We start from the raw sequence: 9,293 nt of genomic DNA on the forward strand, positions 1-9,293 counted from the left end.
CGGTTCCACGACTTGGGTTTCCCTTTCTAGTTATTTTATTTTCATGGATGGCCTGTAATTTCTTCTATTATCCAGTAATTTGTATCCAGAATCCCCTGTTCTGAACCAAAGGTTTCTTGGCTTTCTATACCCAATAACATTCGTAGAGTGAGAAAAGACAAGATGTTTCTTTGGGTTTTGGTAACTTTCTTTTTCATTAAAAATGTTGAAACGCAAACCACGGATCTTCTTAATATTTTCACCCAACTGTGAAAAACTGATTTCTGCAAAATATATAAATCTATACCCTTTCAGAAGACCTCTAATTAGCTCGGTGCCACCCACGTCACTACTGATCCTCACTGTCCTGCATTGTTTGACGTAGTTTGCCGCTTCATCCTTATTTTCTAGTCACTGGTAACAGTGGGTGTTATCTCTTAGTGTTACATCTTGAGAGTGCAGCCCAGCAGGGTGTAGCACAATGCTGGCCTTAGTATTCCAAAAGGCTTGTTTAATAATCACCCCAAATCGATGTTTGAAAATCCTTGTGTTTTTCCTCAGAACTGATCTTGCTCCCTCCCACCAATCCCCCTAACTGGGACTCACTCGGGTCTCAATTCCTGCAGCCTCTGAGCCGAATGGACCACTAGAATGCCCAGAGCCTGTCTCTGTTACCCCAGCCAATGCCTGGGCAGCAGCCCACATACTTCATCTTTCTCTGCTTGCTTCTCTACATCAGTGGTTACCCAAGAGCACAATATTCTGTATAGAGAAATGGAGTTAGGAAAAAGTATGGGGGAGACCTGAGGGTTTTTGTTTGGTTGGTTTGTTCTTTTGATCCTCTTCTTCCTGACTTTCTATTAGGAAACCATCTTTCTACATATTTCCAGCATTTTTGGTTCTGAAAGTGCATGCTCCAGAGGACAGCACACAGCCCAGGCCTGGCTACTTGTCTTCTCTTGTTTTGGTAATTGATTCAGAGGGTGGGTGTGTGACGCAAGCAAAGACAAAGTGTCGTTCTCAGGGTTTTTGCCAGAACTCTTAGGAGAGAGATACTATCCTCTTGCTGGATTTGAAAGCTGATAGATTGTAAGCATGAGGCTTCTGGTGGCCATTTTCTCATCATAAGGGAAGAACCTTCTGGAGTACTAAGCCAAGAGAGGAAAGCAGAGATAAAAGGTGGAAAAACACAGAAGTCTGGTAAACCTCTGGACCTACCTGTGCCTGAGCTTTTCATTTATGCTAGCCAAAAACATTCTCTTTTTGCTTAAGACTGTTTGAGCAAGGCTATTCTTCAAAAAGAGGCTTCCCCACCCCTACCCCTCATGCCTTGGTACTTAGAGTCTACTGTTAATGAAGGCTCTTCTTGTTCTTACTGATGTGCTAACGTCCAAGAACGGATTGATTGATTCCTGTTTATCCACTGTTTAAGACACAATATAGAAATATGTAACCCTATGAACACTGCTATCATTTCCAACATATCTTAGTCAATATTATTAATCTCTTCTTTCCTAAACATGACAAAGTAATGATTAAGTAGCAAAATTTACAGATTGTTTACCTATGTGAGGACTGATAGATAATGAAAGGTCGAAATGTGAGGGGCAGCAACATAGGACCTGTCTGATGCACAAAACCGATGCCCAGTCCCCAAAGAAGTGATCATGAATTTATCATACACAATCTAAGTCCCTCCTTAGAAGTGGCTAATCAGGGTCAAGAGAAAGGACTTACCAAAGCAATGATATTTCTGGTCCATAGACCTAAACACTAAGTCTATTTGTTAATAGGACCTAAACAAACACCATGATCTTTGATATTAAGCAGACTTGTGTTTAAATCCCAACATTTGTAACTTCCTAGTTGTGTGAAATCTCAAAGGAGCTTTCTTAACTTAATTTCCTTTCCCATAAATGGGAATAATACTATCTATCTCATAGGGCTGTTGATGATACTCAATGAAATTATAAATTTAAATATTTTATCTAGTCGCTGGCACATAGTCAGCACTCAGTAATTGAGAGCCATCATTACTAATAGTAATTATAATAATAATAATAATAAAGGCAGTAAGAGTTTGCTCACTCCTATTGAAATTTTATGTGTTTGGTATAACTAGAATTTTAGAACTATAAAACAGCATTAAGAACAATTATTTTTAAATAGGGCTGTGGTGTCCTTTAGCCTGGCATATAAAGATTTGGAGAGCAGAGAGATGGAAGGACATTTTGACCAATTTTGTTGAGGCCAACACAAAGTATGTACCTTAACTAAGCCATATTTCTCAAACACAGAATTTTGTACACTAAATCCTGCTTACTTTTAATTTAGGAAAAACGTCCCGTTTAAGATAATACTAACAGATCTCTTTTAACGGTTAAATTATATAAACTTTATTAAAAGATAAATGCAATACATTTCATTTATTTGTTCGGCCTCTACAAATGACATCTGAAATGACATATTAAATTTGTCCTCAAAAGGAGAATTTTGGAAATGTACTCTAGAATACCTCATTTTAAAAATATGGCATAAAATGGAAAGAAAACTGAATATACAAACTGAAGGAGAAAAAAACAATGCCACAATAATCGAACAGAACAACAAAATAATGTCAATGAATGTAACAATAACATACGCACGTATGTGATTCTAGTTCATTCATATCCTGATAACTGAGTTTTAAATGGTCTATAAGTTTGGATCTCTTTTAAAATCAAACCTGGATCCTGTGGTAGGTAAAGGAAAAAGGAAAGGGAGTCACAATCCCCAACCTGAGCTGAGGTGCACATGTCTTCTGTTTTGTTGTGTTTAGGGCTCTTTGCCCTGACTCCCAGTCCAATCTCCCCACATCAGCGATGGCCTACACTAAGTGGCACACCCCTAGCCAGAGTGATTGCGCCAGGGATGGGTATGTGAAAAAATTCTGCCCGGCGATCGTTGGGTTCAAGATTTCGTTGAACATCTTGGGGAGAGAAACTCACTTTTTTCCATAGGACCTGACAATTAGGGGATGTACTCCTACAACCGCTCATAAAACGTGAGGTTGAAGCCAACCAAAGCAGAAGGCAGAGCTGAGAAAGGGGAGAGACTGAGTCTTGAAAATCCCCTTCGGAGCCTTGAATGCAGCTGTGCCTAACCTGCTCCCTCACCTTTCCAATCTGTGGAAGCCCATGGATTCCCTTTTAGTTTAAGCTAGTTTAGGCGAAGGCTTTGCTCCTTAACGAATTAAAGTGTCCTAATAATATCGAGATTCAGTATCAAAAACAAACAAAATCAAGAAATTTCTAAGTTCAAATCAGGTATAAGCAAATCTGGAGAGTTCTGTGATCACAGCTGAGAGATGAAGGACCAGCACGGCAGTCTGTTGAACCTAGAAAACTTCTTTGAGTTGATCCATAAGCTCGTGACACACCTTTGGATACAAAATAATTAAACAAATAAAACCTCTGATTTATGCTGTGTGGCCATGTCTGTTCAATTGGGGAGTTTCAAGAGAGAAATTAGGAAAAGTATCAGAATCTAAATGGCGGCTCTGGCAGGGAAATGGATCAAGGCTTAGATTGTCTCTTCAGGAAATTAGCTGAAGATTCAGCCGTTTTACAACTGTCTTGATCGGGAAAAGCAAAGGGATAATAGCTTGTTAAATATCGAACTGAGATGCTGGCAACAACTGCATTGTTTAGGGTTTCTGCGACTTCAGATAAGAGGTTTTCCCCAAACTTGGGAAGGTGCCTTTAGGGCCAGAAATAAAGGGGTGTGACTCTTCTAGCACACAAGCAGAAAGTACTCAGACAAACGAGGAATTGTAGTTTTTATGAAATGGGGACTGTACAAAGCAGATGCATTAGGAATTTGGAACCAGTTTAAGACAGTACATTGTTTGTTCAATTCCTGGTAGAAATCCTGCCCCCCAAATTATTTTTAATCGTATATGGCAACTTATTTGCCAAAAAAGAACTTTGATGCAATGCTAGCATAAAAATCACTTAAAGCCAGCGCAGTTCAGAAGACTCTTAGAACTCAGAAACTTCCCTTCCAAACCACAGCTAGTCCAGTGCCCGTTTCTGGCAGGGTGGAGTGCAGAGTGATGGCAGGCTGAGGACTGAGGAGGCGACAGAGGCAGAAGCCAATTTTTTTCTTTGCATTAAGAACTTTGTATTAGAACTCTAATATTCTTCTGATCTGTGTATTTGAAGTATTTGGCACTATTTAATTCTGCTTCTACTGGGTAAACATCGGGAACTGTTTAAAAAACAGGAGAGGATTAACTCAGCTCAGCACACATTCAAATACCAAGGTTTGAGTCCCTTGGGCAAGAAGTTTGCCAACCACAGAAGACTAGTGCTCCACTGAGGAAGCCAAAGGAATCATTCCACACCTTAGGTCCTCCCGATGCCATAAGATGGCTCATCTGTGTACCATGTGTTAAGCTACATTTATAGCACAAAAACATTTGCAGTACATTCAATCTTCATTTTATATGGCAAACAGGAGAAGGGATCTGGCTCTGTGATGAAAAACACAGTATCCAAAATAAAATGAATGGTTCAGTAAAAGGCTGAGAATCAGCCCTAGAATAGTGCCTAGGACATAGCAGGCACTAATAAGTATATGTTGAGTGAATGAATAAAAACAGAAGCAAATGAATAAATGAATGAATGAATCACTAAATTGATCAATTGGTTGTGCCGTTTAAAATGAGACCTGTAAGAAAACCACTTCGAAAATTTTTGAAAGTGGAGTACGATCACAGTTGGTCAACAGGACAAGTATTTATAGTTCATCCATCTTGCTCAAGGTGAAGTGGAAAATACTGAGGGGGAGGGAGATACAAAGATGTAGCAACATGGTTTCTGCTCATATTGCTTGCCATCCACTTGAAAAAATAAATATGCTAGGAAAACAAGAATTACATTGTAAATTAATTCTCTTTATGAAATAAAGGACATAGAGGAAAAAATCTTACAAGTGTTTGTATAAGCTTTAGGAGTTGAAGGTCAGAGAAGGCTTCGAGCAGAGATAGTATTGGTGTAGGTAGAATTTGAATCTGTGGATAGAAGGAGCAATTCTTGTCTGTCAAGGGAATGTATGAGGTGAATGCAATCATGTGACATATTTAGGACCAGCCTAACATCTAAATATGTCTAATCTGTCCATATCTCTCGTCCTCTCTACCATGCTCTTGGTTCCTGCCATCATCTCTTGCCTGAATTGCAGCCTCCACTTGGGTTTCCAGTCTCTTTATTTAGTACTCTTCTAACCCACTGTCTTCAAGGCAGCCAGAATGATCTTTTTAAAAGATAAATCTTATCAGTTTCCTCCCCTGCTTAAAATATACAATGGTTCCTCACTGACCTTAGAACAAAGTTCTAACTCACTAAACTTTCAAATCCAGCCGGATCTGGCCCCAATTTCCACCTTTCCAGCCCTAATCCACTCTGCCCTCCAGCTATACTGAACTTCTTTTATTCCCAAGAATGCTATGCTGTTTCCCCAGGGCTTCATACATGGTATTCCAACCGCTAAGAAAAAATTTCCCCTGTGTTTCACCTAAATCTTATTCACAGGTGAGATTTCAGGCTAGATAGCACTTTTTCTGCAAAGAGTCCCATGTCTTTCTTATGTTCTTTCAGATTACTCTGTGCTTCCTGCTCATAGAGTTTGTCACGCTGAATGATCACGTTTAGTATTCCATGTTGCCACCAGACTAAGCTCCATGGGAGAGGCATGAAGCTTGTTTCACCACTCTGTTTTCACTATGAAATACAGTGTCTGAAACTTGTTAGATATTCAATAAAGTTTTGTTGAATGAATGGATGAATGAATGAATGAATGAATGTTGTACAAACAAGTTAGAAGGGGATTAAGAATTGCAATGGGCCTTGAATGATAGGCCAAGGATTCGAAATTTTGCCTTCAAACTACCTTATTATTAAATAATTTTGAGTACAAAATATGACAAAAAAAGAGATGATGAAATTATATTCAAAAGAAAAAATAGATATAATTGATTTTATAGGAAGAGAAAATTGGAGGGTAAAAAAAGAGAAGTCAAAGATTTCATTTCACAAAAATGAAGGGCTTAAAAGAAGGAGGCATGACATCAACTGTGCAGTTTGAAGTGCTTCTTAGATGAATTATTAATATTTGGAGACTTTTAAGATTGGGTTCAACTTAAGTTAGTCCTCAGAACTAAACATAGGTCACCCTCCCTCAGTGCCATGTCATAAACACTGGTACATGTCTCACCCAAACACACTCACACATAAAAGGGGAATGCAATGTCTCAAGGATAGTTTGTAAATAACACTTTCCACATAGAGTGAGCCATATTTCTTTGATCGGGGACAGGGAATAGTAAAGATTTATAGTTGAATAGAAGAGATGGATACTCTCAAGTCTGACTGCACTTGAATTGGAGTGCCAGTCAACATGCAAGCTGGTCCTCAGCTTACCCAACCCATAAGGCTGAGCTGGTCCTTGTTAACAAATATAAAAAGAAGAAGAAAAAGAAAAAGTTAAAATGTTATCATTGTTCTATTATTATGTGCGTGGTAAGTGCCAAGTAGGCAGAGGAGGGACAAAAACCCCAGCTAGTTTGCAAATACCGTAAAGGTCAAAATAGTCCAACTAACTATTGTGAGTTGTCTTAGAATACGTTGGCCTAAATGATTCCTGAGCCTTATTCTCGCATTCAGTAAAATGTTGTTTGGATTATAATATTAAGCTAGGACTAATATGACCCACACTGTTGAGATTATTAAAAGAGTAGCAAATTGCACAACTGAACATTTTTCTTAGTCTTCAGAGCCTTAGGGTCATAATTTGTAGGAATCACTGTGTTGGCTTGGATACTGATTATTCACTAAGCGTTGACAGCTTCTTCAGTTCTGTAGAAGATAGAAAAGAAGTCCCAGTTTCTCCTAGAGAAGTGATAATATAAGTTGGGCCAGCAAAGAATTCAACGTAATATAGACAAGGTGTGGTGGTGGTAAAGTAACGACAGGGAACTTTTTAAACAAAAATACCAGAACTTACTATTCAAGAGTGCCACTCTGCAAATCCATCACCTTGGGGGCATGGTACTGTTAGTTCAGAAATATGTCTATTGCTCAGACACTGCAATGCAGTGTGGTGTAGCGAAAGAAGCATAAACTGTGAATTCTGACCATTACCAGCTGCATGACCATAGGCAAGTTTCCTAACCTATGAACTCCTTAGATCCTCTTGTAAAATGGAGATAAGATATCATGCTTCAGTTTTCTGAGGATCAATGGAATAATTCTAAAAAGGACCAGTCTTGAGTGCTTGTCACCAAAGGCAGCTATTGCTTATTATGTCATTGAAGTTCAGTTTTAGTCAATAGGATAAAATCAGTCTTGTTATGTAATCATAAAATTTTTTGACTGGTAGCAGAATTTCTCAACTTGATGACTCCTACAAACATCAAACTTAGTCCCCATATTAGTTTTCTAGGGCTGTTGTAACTAAACACTGTGCATTGAGTGGCTTAAACAATAGACATGTATTCGCTCACAGTTCTGAAGGCTAGAAATCCAAAATCAAGGTATCAGCAAGGCCATGCTCTCTCTTTAAAAGCACTAGGGGAGGATCCTTTCATGCTTTTTCCTAGTTCTGGTGGTCCTTAGTCATCCTTGAAGTTTTTTGGCTTGTAGACTTAGCACTCCAATATCTGCCTTCATTGTCACATGACATTCCTCTGCATGTCTATATCCCTCTGTGTCATCTCCTCTCCTTTTAGGGACATCAGTTAGATAGAATTTAAGGCCCACCATAATCCACCTCATCTTAACCAATTATATCTGCAAGGATCCTATTTCCACATAAGGTCACATTCTGAGGGTCTGGGTGGATGTAAACTTTGGGGATTCACTATTCAACGCAGAAGAGTTCCCAAAATCAAACTATAAAAAAAAACAACAACAAAGTTTTACATTCTTGGATATTCAAAATAATCCAATGCAGATTTTACCAAAGCTAGCAAAAAAGAGGAGTTCCAGATATGTTTCAGACAGTGGCAGCTGACAGCTTTATTGGAAAATATGGCTTGGCCACAATTGTGATTAATTTAAAGTTATTATATCTGACTCTGTGTATGTATTCTCATGATTTTAAAACTTTAGTTAAACTATTGCTTTGTCCCTCCACGAATGTGGAATGAAGAATGTACTCGTGCCTGCCTAGGCTTACCAACTGCTACTCAACACAAAGAGACCAGAAGAGCAATTCTGCCTCTTTCTCTTCTCTCATTCACTCTCTCTGCAAAAAAAAAAAAAAAAGGAATAAGGGACTAGAAGAGCAATTCTGCCTCTCTCTCTCTCTCTCATTCACTCTCTGCAAAAAAAAAAAAGGAATAATAAAAATGACATCTTTCTCTAAATTCGATCTGGCCAGAAAATGATGATTCAGGCTGTTATTCCCTTTTCATCTCCAGTCTCCAAGCTTTTTCTAGTTATACAGTTTACATTTGTATAAATATCACAAACGTCTATAGATATGTATAGATATGTAGCATTTGTACAAAAAGTTAAAGATGTTCTCCAGTCTCAAGTGAAATCCTTCCCTTGAAGAAAACATTTTAGGTGGAGTCAGATGCTTACATAAGACCTCCTTCGAGGAACTATTAGAGAATACCCCCAAAGAGAGCTGGAGGCCCACCAGGGCTGCAGAGAGTTTTCAGTCACGTGGTGTCCTGCAAGTCAGTGGTCTAGGCCAAGCTCTGTGCTTCAAATGGCTGAGCAGACACAATGACCCCATTCTACGGTCTCCATGTCTCATGAGGCAGGTGAGCCATACGCAGAAGGCTTCGATCTCAAAAGGAGTCAAGTCCTAATCTGATTCTGGGTGACTGGAAGAGTTATAATTATTGCTAAGATCAGTATAGAGATTCTTGGGTTCCCCATGCCAAAATCTAGGGGCCCAAGGAAGCTTGTCAGAGGCTCAGGTGAAGTAAATATATAGATATTCTAGAAGAAGCCAAAAGGGACTGTGGGACAGAGTCAGGTCACCTGAGTCCCAGCATGAAATGAGAGACTCTTCATGAGAACACTGACTGTCATGTGGGGGAATATTTCGCTCAACTTTTGAGGCCTGTGATTTTAGCTATGGAAGATTATGGAAGCCTTATCAACTCTCCTTCTCTTTTAATAAAGCATTCCTTTGATTCGTGCTAACCGGTGTTTTTTATGAGTTGAAGAATTGAAATCAGCCTCCTGAGTGGGCAAGAGAACAATTTTTCAGTTTGTGGGTGAAAACCCAAAGAAGTGTTTGACCCTCATAAAGTTCTC

Source organism: Pteropus alecto, unplaced genomic scaffold, assembly GCF_000325575.1.
Source record: "Pteropus alecto unplaced genomic scaffold, ASM32557v1 scaffold88, whole genome shotgun sequence".
Taxonomy (NCBI): domain Eukaryota; kingdom Metazoa; phylum Chordata; class Mammalia; order Chiroptera; family Pteropodidae; genus Pteropus; species Pteropus alecto.